General features: G+C 38.8%; 1 protein-coding gene across 5 annotated transcripts in view; it reads left to right on the forward strand.

Moving 5' to 3' along the window:
• The window catches only part of TOX (thymocyte selection associated high mobility group box), a 309705-nt gene that overhangs the window by 26936 nt on the left and 266994 nt on the right, over nucleotides 1-15775 (forward strand). For 2 of the 5 annotated variants that reach the window (XM_081504352.1, XM_081504353.1), the window contains exon 1: nucleotides 4623-4714. The exons of the other annotated variants lie outside the window; for them this stretch is intronic. The gene's annotated coding sequence lies outside the window, so the exon portion shown is untranslated. Of the gene's footprint in view, nucleotides 1-4622; nucleotides 4715-15775 lie in introns of those variants that run through there. 5 annotated transcript variants of the gene reach the window in all.

Raw genomic sequence — 15775 nt, forward strand, 5'->3', positions numbered from 1 at the left:
GTAAATGTTTATTTACTTAGCCAGGCTTAAAGGAGACATTTTTGAAGTAACACCATTCCCAATAGTTGACTCAAAAGCACTTTTAGCAACTGAAGTATGTCAGTTAGAAGTAACTGAAATATGACAGAGCACTTAGGCAATGGCAAGATATAATGAATATCATGATAATATATGATAGATACAATGATAGATATATATGATTGATAAGAACAGTGATAGGTAATCATTCATTAGATGTTAACTGAGCATTTACCACCTTTGCTTGATTCTGTTGGGAATTAAAATAAGACTAAGACCCAGTTTGTTCAAGGACTTTCCACTTCTGTAAATGCTTGTACCTACATTATTTCTTAGCAACTGTGATAGAGAGTGGACACAGTTATAGAGAGATGAAGCTCAGACACAATAAATAACTGATAGCTCGTAAGTGATGAAGCCAAGATTTGAAGGAGACTTTCCCCTTGGAGCCTATGTAGGAAGGACAGAAAGGTTTCAATCACAGGAGATCTACTGTGACCCCATTCCATGCCCACGGAGAAAGTGCTAATAGGTCTTCTGGTTTCCTGGCTCAGCTCAGAGGCAGCCTCCATCCCTCTTCTAGATGCAGTGATCACTGGTTTTGGTGAGGTTACCAAAAGGTGCTCACCACCCTTTTGCCGGTCCTGTCCAATGCTCTTTCTGCTACACCTTGTTGCTTCTCAAGAATCGACAGTTTATATTAGAACAACAAACATTTCTATACACTTATCTTGACCTAGGCATGGGGAATTCAGGATAAACAGGATACAGTCATTGTCCCTAAAAGCTCACAATCTGGTAGGGTAGAGAGACACATAAGTAGGTGATTATTAATACAATGTATTGTGGAAGATGCTATAGTAGAACAATGCATAGGGAGGACAAAGGGAGGGCCTGATCCAGCCTGGACTTAAAAGAAGACTCCCTGGAGAAGATGATGGGGAGTGAAGAATCCAGTAAGAATTAACCAGGTGAAAATTGGAAAGTGTTTCCCAGATCAAGAGACCAACATAAACAGAGAATGTGGGTCATGCTGGAGGAGTGCATGGCAACCCACTCCAGTATTCTTGCCTGGAGAATCCCATAGACAGAGGGCCCTGGTGGGCTGCAATCCATAGGGTCACAAAGAGTTGAACACAACTGAAGTGACTTAGCAGCACTCATGTGGTTCATCCTGAGCCTTTGGGGAAGTGCTTGCAGATTGGTTTTGCTAGAACAAGAAGGATCGAAGCTGGGCTTAGACTCTGGCCTCATGGGTTGTGTTAGAGAGGTTGACATTTATCTGTTGATGTTTATAAGAAGCAATTTAAACATTTTATTGAGGAAGTAACCTATCTGATGTAGATTGTAGAGAGAGTACTCTGGCTTTAATGTAGTGAATGGATTTGTAAAGACAGAATGGAAAACAGGAATGCCAACTAGTAATCTATCAGACCTGATAGACTTCCGACTTTTTATACCAACAAAAGCTTTTTTTAAAAGTACATACTGAAATTTAATAAATATAGTAGATATAAAAAGAGGAATCCTAGGAGTTCTTGGAAGAAGTTTTGAAAACCATTGATCTTCAGGTAGATGAAGGGAGAATGAAGTGGCAACATTGATCTAACATGGCAGAAATCAATGGAAAGATTTGTGATGTATACAAGAGGGAAAATCAGATATGGACGATTGGTTGGATGACAGTGACTATGAAAGAAAATCATTCCCAACATGACAACAACATTTATTGATACCATGTACCAGGCATGTATGTATACTCTACATGGATTATGTAATTATTATAACAACCCTATAAAAGCTGCTATCATTAATTTACAGATGAAATAACAGGCTAAAGAGCTAAAAAAAACTAAGATTAAAACCCAGACCTGTTTGTTTGTATTATCCAGGAATAGCTTATTGTGAATGAAGGATAACAGACCAAGAATGGAATCATGGGGGAGCCCAAGTTTTAAGTGATGACCAGAGGAAGAGATTTTAAAAGAATCAGAATTAGGATAGAGGGATGTCATTGGAAGGACTGATACTGAAGCTGAAACTCCAGTACTTTGGCCACCTGATGCAAAGAGCTGACTCATTTGAAAAGACCCTGATGCTGGGAAAGATGGAAGGTGGGAGGAGAAGGGGACAACAGAGGATGAGATGGTTGGATGGCATCACTGACTCAATGGACATGAGTTTGAGTAAACTCCAGGAGTTGGTGATAGACAGGTAGGCCTGGCGTGCTGTACTCCATGGGGTCCGCAAAGAGTCAGACACTGAACTGAACTGAACTGATGTCACTGAAGCCAAGAGAATAAAGAGTTCTAGGGAGTATATTGTCAATAGTGAATATTATAATAAGATAAAGATGGATAAATGGCCACAGAATTTGCCAATATGGACATCATCAGCAACTTCATGAAAGTAGTTTTAATGGAGTGATGAGTCTTGAAGTCAGATAATGATGGACTTAGGAATGAAAAGAATTGAGGCTGTCGAGAATGAGAGTGTGGGTGGCTCCTCAATACATTTACCTGAGGAGGAAGGAAAGAGATTGAGTTGTACTTGGGGGAGGCAGGTAGCTGGAGTGGTTATTTTTGAGAATGTTTATATGGAGAAGGTAGTGCTGCTGCGTAAGCAGAGTGAGTGGTGAAACAATGGAGCAAGATCTTGTGGAAACAATCTAAGGACCCACTGAGGCCAAAGTGGAGCTGGTTGGGTGCTGCCTTCAGTGGAAAAAGGGGCACCAATGTTTGCCACTGGCGAAAGCAAGTAAGGAAAAATATAGAAGGTGATTGATTTATTTTACAGGTCTCCAACTTGAAGATGTGCCCACCAGTGTTCCTGGTTACTTAGTGAACAGAGCAGGGTCATGTGCTCAGAGGGGTGAGATGGAGTTGGTTAGCAGCTTTGAAAAGATGAGTGAATGGGTGCAGTGAAATGGGAAGGAGCCAGTCAGGACAAGAAAGAGGAATTGTGGACAACGCCATGGACTTATCTAAAAGCGGTTCCAGGAATACCCCAATTGCTTCTTTAAGGAGAGCATAACCTTGGGAAAGCTGTGTCTAATCCTCCTTGGCATCCAGGACCCTTCCTTTCTTTGGAAAGGATTCTGTTACTATGAGGTGCTCTTGGCATTCTCTGGTTTGCCCTTGCAAATTTCATTAGAAATGCATAAAGGATACACAGCCTCCATCTCTTGACGTAGATGATATTATGCATTGTAAACAACGTGGGTACTACCAAAGACAAAGAGCTCTCAGATCTAGGAAAAACTTGAATTACAGAGCAATAAATATGCTGATAATAACTTTAGTTCAGTTATCTACAGCAAGGTTTTCCAGACTATTTGCTGAGAATATGAGTGTTTTATGAAGCTTTTAATAGGTGCTCCATGAAAGAAAAGTTGTTCTAGGTGAAAAAAAAAATTAAAACGTAACTGCATACATTCTCTTCTTAAGAGATTCACTACATGTTAGCTTATAAAAGACTGAGAAGTCCTGCTGGATTGTTATTTGTTTAACTTTGTGTAACCCAGTAGAAGATTCTTGGGGAAAAATGATTTCATATTTGGCCATAGTGCACAGAAAGCACTTGATCACATCAATGGCCAGTAAATTGAGTCTGATGGGGTCTTCAGTTGTTGTGCTATCACTGGAGATTGCTGGTCATAGAGCCTTATATTCTCAGAGGGGATGGTAGTATTAGCCACAGAACTTATGGTTAATACTTTGCATTAAGTAAAGCTGGCCTTGCTTCCCTGAGGCTCTTGCTGCTGCTGCTGCTACTAAGTCGCTTCAGTCATGTCCGACTCTGAGACCCCATAGACAGCAGTCCACCAGGCTCCCCCGTCCCTGGGATTCTCCAGGCAAGAACACTGGAGTGGGTTGCCATTTCCTTCTCCAATGAGGCTCTTACGTGCCACCAAAGAGTGAATGGACTCCCCTGCCCGTCACCGAATCTGAGAAGTCACTTCTGACAGCCCATTTCTTAAAATAGGAGACACCTAAGGGACTTTCTGGAGAAGGCAATGGCAACCCACTCCAGTACTCTTGCCTGGAAAATCCCATGGACGGAGGAGCCTGGTAGGCTGTAGTCCATGGGGTCGCTAAGAGTCGGACATGACTGAGCGACTTCACTTTCACTTTTCACTTCCATGCACTGGAGAAGGAAATGGCAACGCACTCCAGTGTTCTTGCCTGGAGAATCCCAGGGACGGGGGAGCCTGGTGGGCTGCCGTCTATGGGGTCGCAGAGCCGGACACGACTGAAGCGACTTAGCAGCAGCAGCAGCAAGGGACTTTCAGGAACTCTAACGGACTCTTCCTACCAGACCACTGAAGAGCTGAAAGAGGTCGCTAAGGTGGTCGCACAACCAAATGAACTCAAGATAGCCTCCTAGTGAGGAAACTCAACAGGAAATAACGGAAGGATAAGAGCTGTCCCACACAACCCTCACATGCTACATCCTTAACACACATACATGCTACGTCCTGGGGACGTATATTATGACCGGAGCACGCACACATGTTACGTCCTGGGCACGTATATTACGTTCTGGGCACACACACACACGCTACGTCATGAGCACGCATACTACGTCCTAGGGATGCGCACGTCACACGTGCTACACCCTGAGCGCCTGCTGCGTCCTGAGTGAACTCGTTACCTTTCCTGTCAGCCTGAGGCGCTCTTCGAAGTTCTTCTGCAAAGTAAGTTCCCTTGAGATCAAACTTTATTGCGATTTAGATTTCCAGTTTGTCATGGATACCAGTTGTAAGTTGTTTTTAGGTTTCAAGGTGTTTTATCTTGAGTAAACTTGGGTGCTGACGCGTTCTGCCGTCCATTTAGGCTTAGAGTGACCCCTCACTAACTGGTAACAGTATTCAATTTAGTCTTATTTTTAGTTAGTGGGAGGCTCCTCGGGCCTCTTTAACCTATGGGTAATAAGTACCTGCTAGAAACAAACAGCCGCATCAGAGCAAGGGTACCCAAATGTCATGAACTTGTTTTGATTCGCGAGGGTGATGCATTGTCTGTGAATGCCCCAGCTTTTCTTACACCACGGCTACCTCATTTGCCAAATATGAGGATGATCCTTTGTTCACGTTAATTGAAAATGACATCCTTATTCATCATATGCAATTTTTTTAGTCATTAAAATTCTGTCCAAAGCCTACCCAACTGAAGGGAACGGCTGAGTAATACCCGGGCCTTGTTAATCTATTGTTACCAGCCTTCTGCTTTATCCTCCTGACATGAACAGCAATAGGAACTCTGATGTCTACACTTTGCTTCGATTCTGCACCCAAAATGTATTGCTGGGGCAGTTATATTCGTGATCTAGAAACATATTTGTGACCTAGCTCGTCCAGAAAAATGTCTGGAGGGTTTCGTTTTATTCAGGGTCAAAGACTCAGGGCTGATTATATTCCCATTGGAAATATAAATTCCTATGATAAATTTTCCTTTACGTAGTTACAGTTGAGCAACTTACCACTACAGTTGATTAAGATAGTGAGTGGACATGAACTTCTGAAAGTTAAAAAAAAAAAAAGCGTTTAAAAATGAATCTGAGTCTAAATTATATGGCTATAATCATCACCTGAATTAAGATAGTCACAGACTGTGTCTGTTTAATGTCTTATTCTTTCTTTGTGACCTTCTGCAAAGTAGTAACAAAACACATTAAAATAATTTATATTAGATGTCAAAAGTGTGTTTTATTTTTTTTCCTGCAATAAAGGTTTCCAGACCTTTGATTAAATTTATGTTTATATTTGACACTTTCTTGAGGTACATAAATTCACATGACAATGGAAGTCTACACACTCACAGTACCCAGGGCCAGGTTGAGTTGAATTTGGACACATGACATAAATAAAAGTGGTTTTATGTTTCCCCTTCATCTGGTAGGTGAGCACTCTACCTTTTCTTGTGAAACATAATCGGTTGTGACATGGCAAAATTAGATCCTGGCTATTTATTATCTTCTGAAATCAAACCCTATAACTGGGAAAGCATGTGGTAGGTCTGCAGGGGCAGCTTGCATGCAGAGAGGAAAAGGGGGGCTTTCCAGTTTTATAAGCTCAAGGTGATTTTCTCCAACATCTTGAGCATTTTAATTAATTACCCTGAAAGACTGAGTAAATTATTATTTGAATACTTTATGGTATTACATGTTAACTTTTCAAGGACAAAGTGCTGTACTTTGCTTTTCAATAATGCCTCATCTGTCAGAACGTATCTTTGAAATTTATGTAGGTTGCTGCAGAGTGAAGGGGGGGACAGACCTAGAATCCTATGAATTATTAGGAGACATCAGAGTCAAGTGTGATCTATCCCACAACAAAAGGAGTATTTATCGATATTTGATTTCCAGTTAGAAATTAACAAAATGAATGGTGAAATTGATTAGCTGCATTTTTTTAGAACATGTTAAATAAAATTGGCTTTCTTTGGTGAAGTTCTTCTATGTTTCTTTTTTTGGTAACCCTTGGCAGAGGTGAAAGGCTAAGCAAACACCTTCAAGTCAAAATAAAACAAATTTTACTATTAACAAAATGGATTTGGGCATGGCAGTTTCACCCTGTGTGCCATGTTTCACAAAGTATGTTGTGAGAGATGTCCTATTTTGTTTATGCTTATAGATAAAAGGTGTTTCAACTTGGATGTTGAAATCTTTAATATGTGTGTGAAAAAGCATTCTTTGGCCTGCAGAAAGCCTCCATGCTGAGTTTGACAAAGTCTGTTTAAACGTAGAAAGTGCATAATATGTCATAGGCTGTTTAGTTGATCTTTGTAACCAGTAACAAGCTTCTCTCTGCAGATATAATCTTTCTTTCTCCATAAGGGCACTCAACCTTTTACTAACTTCATCCTACCATCAGTAGATTAGATTAAATCCCCATTTACTGCATCATATTAATATTTTCAATGGCACACTAATCCAAGAAATAAATGTGTCAGTTTCTATGGCTACATTGTAATGGGCATAGCCATCAGAGAGTGCCTTAAGGCCACATAAAAGACTTAATGTACAGCTTGAATAGAAAGCACATTATTTATTACGAAGCTATCAAGTTGAGAAATTTAGCAATCTCATTTAAAAAATTTGCTCATTTGACCTGGGCCAATTTGCCTGACTGATAATATTGAATATTTAGTATCACAATGTTTCTGCAATCTTAAGGATAAAGTGTTTTGAACTAATTTGATTTGAAACAGTTGGCTGAATGGAATGATTTTATGTCCGTAAAATGTTTATTGATGCTTCTTTTTTAGTTTTAGTGACTAAAAGTTTAAGTGGGAATAAGGTATAGGCCTCAGATGAGGAAAGTCTATTAAGCAAAAACAGTACCAGAGATAGAAACAAACCCATTTGGCCTGATTCTGTCATCTGACATGAATAGGTGGGGAGAGATAAGAGCAAGCATGGAGTTGGGAGCGGAAAAATGTGTTCCCCACAGCTCCCCACATCCCAGAAGGCAAACAGATTTTATTCTCTGTGAGCTTTGGTGGAATGGTTTGATTCAACCTGAAAATTTGTAACAGGAGATTCAGAGGAGGGAAAATTTGTAGAGAAAATCCTCTCTCCGTTTTGTTCTCCCAAACCTCACACACTTAGTCTCGCTTCTGTAATAATAAGATAAGTGCTAGGATCATTTGATAAAATTGAAAAGACCCTCTCCCAACAAAGAACCTGCTGCCTTTCTTTAGTGTATTTTCATCTGCACTGAAAACAAAATGGAAATTACAATTTCAAATTGGTTATTTTGGCATCATATAATTAAAAAGAAAAACCAAACGTTTGACTGGGTTTAATTTTTTCTGAAAGTGAGTGTAGACAAACATTTCAGTTAAGTGTACCTTTTGGTGGCTGGTGGAATATATAATTGGAATCTGATTATTGTCGATATATTGATTCATTCATTGACGTATGCACATAAAAATTGAGGGATTGTTTTCCTTAAAGGTTGTTGGTAGAATATCTCTTAGATCAAAATTTGTCTTGGTTGTTGCTATTGTGTAGTATCTGGAGGAGTCTGACACTTTTCAGGGAGATGTGTAGGGCCTACTTCTGACTATCCCTTTTTCATATTTCTTTGCTTAATTTTTTGTTTCCTTATTATTTGGCATGATTTATCATTTAAACAGATGTGAAATCTGGAGTTATTACTACAGTATTCATTGGCATGTACAGTTACATTTATACTTGGCATTGCATTTGGAAAACTATATTTCAGTTTGGGATTTGGGTAGAGAATGTTTTAAATTTATGGATGTTTTACTGTCTTCCAAAAATCTGTTAAAAGACAAAATTGTTTTCTAGTATCTCTTTATACTTTCTTTAAAAGGTATTAATAACAGTGTAGACTGTAATGTTGACAAAAACTGACATTTCTAAAATTTCACACATCAATAGAACAGTGTAAGGAGCAGTGGGAAGACGAGAGAGGTAGCAGAGCATGTTAGTGGCTTAAACTGAGCCCTCTGTTCTGTTGAAGTCTTAAACCTTATGTTTAGGAAAAGTCAAAATGACACTCATGATACATTTCGTCAGCCTCAATACTAAGAGGCAAAAGATACTAAGAGTAAGTAGTTTAAAATTGAGAAGAGACAGAAGGTTGTTACCTAAGAATTAACTTGAAATACAATGTCTGCATGAATTGGTATATTTTTATTTTATTAGAGAATGTTGTCTGTCCTTCCAGTAAGAAATGGCTAATACAGACTCGTGTGGCTATTTTCCAGCACAGAATTAGCACAATCATCCTCATTTTTCTGAGAAGTGAATAAGGGCTCTTTGTTCTTAAAGCAGCATGTATCTCTATCTTTTATTTTGTTTCTATAGCATTTCGTTTATATTTTGATAATAAAAACATAGTATTTTAATACTCTCAACATTCAAGTCCAAATACCTAAAAGGCCTAATTTAAAATAAATATATACTTTTATAAACTTACTAAATGGAATGCTCTTGTTTTAATAAGAGCATTCTGTGGGCTAGTCATATTAAAAGTTATTTAAGCCTGAGAGTGTAAAAAATGTTCCTACCATAACATTTCTTTATAGGCTGAGCTTTAAAAGGATTATATGGGTTGTATACCTAAAACATTGTGTATGTAACATTGTTTTCATAAAAACTTTCATATAGCAACAAGTGTCGTCTGTATCAATAGTATTTTTCAAGTGACATTTCAAAATGTGAGTTTTTTTCCTTCCTATTCTGCTACTGAGGCTTACTGGTGAATTTAGAAAGGCTAAATGTAAATATTCTAGCATCAGAAAATGTGAAAGGAAATTTCTATAGCGTTTTGCTCTCTTGGTTCCTAAAAGAGTGAGTTATCGTTTCTCTCTCCCATGGTCATTAATAATGACAGATGTCTATGGTGCAGAGTTCACCTACATTATTGTCAGTAACAGGGCTGGCAAGAGAATATTTATTACAAGAGGAGGAGGGACAGAGACATGATGTTGAAACAGAAGACAAGAGCAGAGTTCAACTGTTTTTTTCCATTGAATAAAATGTAATCATTCCCTAAGCTATCTTAATAGCGTTTATTTCTAAGCACTATTATTACAAGTATATTTCATCTGCGTAAATGTTCCTTGTAGTGTTGGATTAAAAACTGAAATGATCAGGCACTCATTTTTATTTTATTTTTCCAGTAAACCTGTCTAATAACCAAATATATTGGAATGACTCTTAAAATGTCATTTGAGTTGTTGATCGGAGGACAGTTTGATTGTTAAGCTCTCTTTCCCCGCTGTGATATACAGAACTAAGAGGATTTAATGTAGAGACAGCTAGCATTTAAATAGTTATTTGAAAGTTTGCTTAAATAAATATAATAATAATAATTGTAGGTTCCAAGAGGAAGTGTTTACAAAATATATTTATATAGCCTCTCCTTGCTTCTCTGCCTGCTTTTCTGTTCCTTCATTCTCTGTCCTACCCCTCGTTCTAATTTTAGCCTATTAAGGCAACTATACTTGGAATTCCTTTCCTGACTTAGTCTGTTGATTGTCCATCGAGGTACAAAGGAAGGCCTGTACTTGGAGTCAGGTTTTCTCTGCTTACCCACACTCCCTCATCCCAGATACAGCAACAGAAGCCCAGAAATAGTCTCTTAAGTGCAAATCTCGAACTGACTGTGAGTTCTTTTAAGAAAATAATGAAGGGGGTGGGTTAAGGAGAAATGAAATTGGATAAATGTGAGATTCTTTTCCTCCCTAACTTCAGACTAAAGAAAGGGAAGGCATAAGGGACATAGCTTCTTTCTCGCATTAATTTATAGAGAAATCATACAAATTCACAAGTATGGAGATGCAGTAATGAAGATACATAAAAAGAAAACTTAAAAGCCTTTTTATCACTTAGCTAACAAAAGTCATATGACTTCTCAAGATTATTCTTGAGAATGATTGTAGTTTTAACAAAGATTCAATCTAAAGTATGGCACATAGTAGGTGTCCTACAAATTTGAGCTTTAGCTTTCTTTTCCCTTGAGGACAAGATCCCTATATTGTTCATCGTTGTATCCCCTTAACAGTGACCATTATGCACACACCTAGGAGGCATTAAATGAATATGTTTAACAGTTGTGTGAAGGGTAGATATGTACAGGACATAGAGGCATTAATTAAATAAAATTCATATGCATAAATGTATTTTAAGATAGTTTTAGTTGTGCGATCATACTCTTTGAAGCAACCCTCTACTGTTGATTGTTAGTAGATTTCACAGTGCTGTTTGACTCAAGAAAACCTCCCAGCTTATGTCCTCAAGGTCTCATGGATGAAGTCTGCCCAGAGTGACCTACTGACAAATGATGCTTTCAATTCCTTGATTCTCTGTAGAAGATTTTCTTTTAAAAGCAGACTTTTACAGCATTAGTGGTTCTCCTTTAATTAAAAAAAAAAATATATATATATGTATATATATATACACCTTTTCCAAATTAAAATCAAGCTGAACAAATATAAATTGTTACAAAATAAAATTGAACTAATATCCAAAAATTACTAGTTATGGGCTTATCAAATGGTATTAACAAGAGTAAGGCAAGATGAGAACCCAACTGAAATGATGTTGCTGTCTCAAAAAGCTCTTCTCAGATAGTCACAATGAATCAAATCACTGCTAGGGTTGACTGGAAACATTCAGATTAGAGGACCAAATTAAAATAAATCTCTTTGATTATTATGGCTCAAGGTAAAACAGTTTTCTTTTTTCTCTCCTTTATAAATATTCAGTGATTTGACTTAAATTATGGGAAAATGGAAAGAAATACATACACAATTTTTTGGTAAAGGTATAGAATTACAATAGCCGTGGAAAGCCTGCCATGCAGTATTTGCCTTTTCAAATAACTCCCAGTGTCAGTTATCTGGCTTTTTAAAATAGGATGGAATTACCTGTTATTCCTTTGCCTCAATTTTATTCTCTCCTTCACTATTGCTTTGAACATGATGCCAAAGGAAGCTAGTGCTTCATTCTGCCTGACAAGCCACAGTTATTAGAGCTTTCCCAAGTAACATAATCAATACCTTCAGAGGTGTTGTATTTTACTTTTCTTAGAAATCATGTAAAGATATTTTTCCAAGTGCTACTTTTCACAGATATTGAATGATGCCCTGAAAATGCAATCAGGATGTGAAACTTGAAGTCACCATAGATATTTTGGGTTCCTCTTCTATTGTACAATAACAGGGTAAAAAAAAAGTTAAGCAAATAAGGGTATAGTTTAAGGAGTTGCAGGAATCTTGTGTGGGAGCTAACCTAAGTTTGCTGTCTCAGCTCATTTGTGTTGTGATCCTGAATTAACTTGAAAACTCCCTTTCTATGAAAGAATCAGATTTCTTCCATTAAAAAACTTTCCAAGTGCGCTGTCAGATGCATGTAAAAATTTCTAATTTCCACCACATCACAGGTGTCCTTCTCCCAGTGGGAGGGGCTGCTGTCCCAGGTTCCCGGAGGAAGAGTGATGACTGCAGATATGACAGTCACTCAGGCCACTTGCTTGCTCCCTCTGCTCTAGGCCCAAGGCTCATGAATTGGCCCATGAAACTTTACCAGTGCCTAAGCTTGGAATATAGCACAAGTAGAATTACACTTTATGATCCTTGGTGATAATACTAATATTTTTCTTAATTTAAGTGTTGTGTGGATAATACTTTTTCCTCCATTTCCTTTGTCTTCCTTTCTTTCTTCCTGAATCGACTGACCTTCCACTGGCAATGACTCTAGGCATTCCCAAGTGCAACCAAGGCTTCCCCAGAAGGCAAAACTTATTATGTTTAACGTTTGTCTTACCATGAATTAAAGGGACAAAACGATTGTTCTATATATAGGATTGTCAGACTTTCAATTGCCTCTATTCTTTATAGTCCAATAAGTAAATTTTCCTTTTTTTAATGGCACATTTTCTACATCATAACCCTTAGCAAACAAGCAAGAATCAATAAGTATTGAACTTCATTCAGTATCAGCCATGTAAATAAAATGTCAATTGTTCAGGCTCTTAGTCTGGACAGATTTTAGTCTCTCATCAAGACTATCTGGAACCTTCCAGCTCTCACCAGGAAAGAATCAGTGCAGGAGCAATACTCTGTGCCAGAGTGATAGCACTTCTGTGCTTGTATATATTCTGTATGTTTTGGGAGCTCTATAAGCAGGGGCCTCAGAAATCCAGGGATCAAGGCCATGAGACACACATTCTTGAGTACCAAGCTTCGTGCCTTTCCTGGTCATGTCCCAGTGAGGAAGTGAATGACCTCACTGTTACAGAGACTTCATGATGAAAAAGATCTGAAGGAGACACTGTCAGACTTAGATGGAGCCTCAAGAACAGGGGAGCTATCTCCATGCAAACTTGCAGGAGAAAGACAGAGCTGGGGTTGCAGCATAGACACTGGGCCTCCAAGAACGTAGGAGGAAGTATGTGCTCACTGGCAGAATAAAGAGCACTTACTTGTATTGTTATAGGGTTTAAATTCAAGGGCACATTTTTAATTTCAGGAGAAGTGGTCATCTGTGACTGCAGTAGAATTCCTCAGACATGTTCACCCCAGAACAGAGCTGCCTTGAGCAGTTGGCAGGTTTTTGATACCCTAGCTCCTGATGGTACAGGAGCTGTGTGACCCTGGCCCATTCTGACTCTCTCCACTTTTGATTTGTTTGGGAAAATGAAAAAATTCTATGACTTTTTGGACTGTTGTGAGGATTTGTTATTTCTGTTGTTCAGTCCCTAAATTGTGTCTGACTCTTTGTGACCCTATGAACTGCAGCACGCCAGGCTTCCCTGTCCTTCACTATCTCCCAGAGTTTGCTCAGACTCACGTCCATTGACTTGGCGGTGCCATCCAACCGTCTCATGCTTTGTGAGAATTTAACTATAAGATAATATATGTGAAATTGTTTTATAAAATATGATACAAATGATATTCTAGTATTGCTATTGATGGGGTCAGAGCTGTTGTTTTGTTGCTATTTGATTATTTTTCTCCTTCCTAAGAAATGGAGCTCTGTCTCCCATTCACACAGACTCTTCATGACCCCTTAATAATAAGTAATCCATTTGACTTGACCCTTGTTAAAGAAAAGATTATTCTGAAACTTGTCAAAATGGTAAGGAAGGCTTTAATCCAGACTATTGTGACAGGTGGTGTCAAGACTGTTGCAGTGGGGGAAAAACTAGGCTCAAGTCTGAATACAACAAGAGTAAGTGGGGATTTATAGTCAGGGAGCTAGCTTGCAAGAGAGATTGAAGGCTGGGAGATTATTAAGGGTAATTGTGGGCAGGGGTCATTCTTGTGAGACTGACCTCGCAGGATTCTTGTTGAAGACAGGGAAGGGTGATCAGATATGAAGGACAGGATGATGGAAAATGGGGGATTTGATCAGATATTGAGGATGGGGGGATTCTCTCTAAACTGGCTTAGAATAATTCTTGCTGGAACTGGACACTGCAAAGACAGAGCTTGCAGCTCAGGGTCGAGACATGGTTTGAAGAGGGCTCAGAGGAGCCTGACTAAAGTTTGGTCAAGGAGTCTTTGTCAGAATTCAACTGCTGCCTTTCTCTCTTTGCCTTTACTTCTCTAGTCGACACATCTGCGGCCATCGGTTATGCAGTGACTATAATGCTGACCAAAACACTAACGTCAGTAGGCATCAAATCCTATGATTTTTATGTATTATTTTTACAGATTTTTTTAGGCTAACATCTCCAGAATCAAACTTATCAACTCTCTTTCATCAGTTTTGCCATTATCATCTTTGTTCTTCTGAGTCCTTCTGGCTAAAAAACTGGATTTCTTCTTTGTACACTTCTTCATCACATCAGTAAATTCTGTCGATTTGTCTTCTTGGAATGTACTGGAATTCCTGTTTTCACCAGTACCATCTCATGGCTGTGTCCTTGAAAGAGCCTTTATCTGCTGTCGCTGCCTTCAGATCTGCTCACATGTAACAAAGGGTTGTGTGATCTTTGTTAGTCACAATGTGGTTTCCTTGTTCCTCTACTGGCTCCTTACTTTCTCTTGCATGAAATCTTAAACCTGGCATGGCCTCCTCATGATGCTGGCCCTCTGCTTCCAAAGGCCTGGCATCTCATGCTCCCTCTGAGTGTGTACATACATTCTTGTGCATCCATCTTTTCTCTGCCCCTCTCACCTCAAATGCTCACACTTGACCAGGTTTTTTACTTCCTTTGGGGCTCAGGTTCTAGGGTCAAATCTTCCTTCTAAACATTTCCTGATCCCAGTTCACCTTCACTCGTCTCAAATTTCAGTCTCTGACATTCAGAAGCAGTCTACCATATTTTAGTTCTTAATATTGCACTATTTTTACACTATATTTCACTGTTGCTTCATCTTTTTTTGTGTGTAAATAAGTAATACTTCAGCGATGGAGTACAGCTTTTAGGGGCCAGACATTTTTCTTCTAAACGCATCTCGATATCTTCCAGCATACATGGTAGATAAATGTTTGTTAAAAACTTATTTCTTGATTGACGATTAGTTTTCTTACCAGAGGGCTTCCCTGATAGCTCAGTTGGTAAAGAATCCGCCTGCAATGCAGGAGACCCCGGTTCGATTCCTGGGTCGGGAAGATCTGCTGGAGAAGGGATAGGCTACCCACTCCAGTATTCTTGGGCTTCCCTCATGGCTCACTTGATAAAGAATCTGCCTGCAATTCAGGAGAACTGGGTTTGATCCCTGGATTGGGAAGATCCCTTGGAGAGGGGAAAGGTTACCCACTCCAGCATTCGGCCTGGAGAATTCCATGGACAGTATAGTCCATAAGGTCACAAAGAGTCAGACACAACTGAGCGACTTTCACTTTTACTTTTCTTACCAGGAACATGTTTCACTCTTCACCTGCTGCTTTTTCTCAATTCTACAAATATTCAGCATTTTGTTAAGATATCAAGTGTAGGAACTGTATTTTCTGGTTAGTTACCAATGTATTTCTTGGGCACCCACTCTGTGAGCACTTGGGTAGCACTCTGAGCAGAAAACACCAGTTCTTTGCCTCTCTTCAGTGGAAGTTTGATAGATGTTTGTTCAGAGAACTGATAAATGACATGTTTGCTGACAGATTTACTGTTGGAGAAATTAGGAATTGAGAGGTAAAGAGACTTGCCCAAGGTTACTTATTTCTGTGGCAGTGTTTGTTGCCATGGTTGATGTGGAGAATTAAAATTATTATCTGGACAATTCAAGGTATAAAAAAAAAGTGCAAAATATATAAATAAAAAAGACAGTGA

The sequence above is a fragment of the Giraffa tippelskirchi genome, chromosome 6 (assembly GCF_054371585.1).
Source record: "Giraffa tippelskirchi isolate mGirTip1 chromosome 6, T2T-mGirTip1v1.2.pri, whole genome shotgun sequence".
Taxonomy (NCBI): domain Eukaryota; kingdom Metazoa; phylum Chordata; class Mammalia; order Artiodactyla; family Giraffidae; genus Giraffa; species Giraffa tippelskirchi.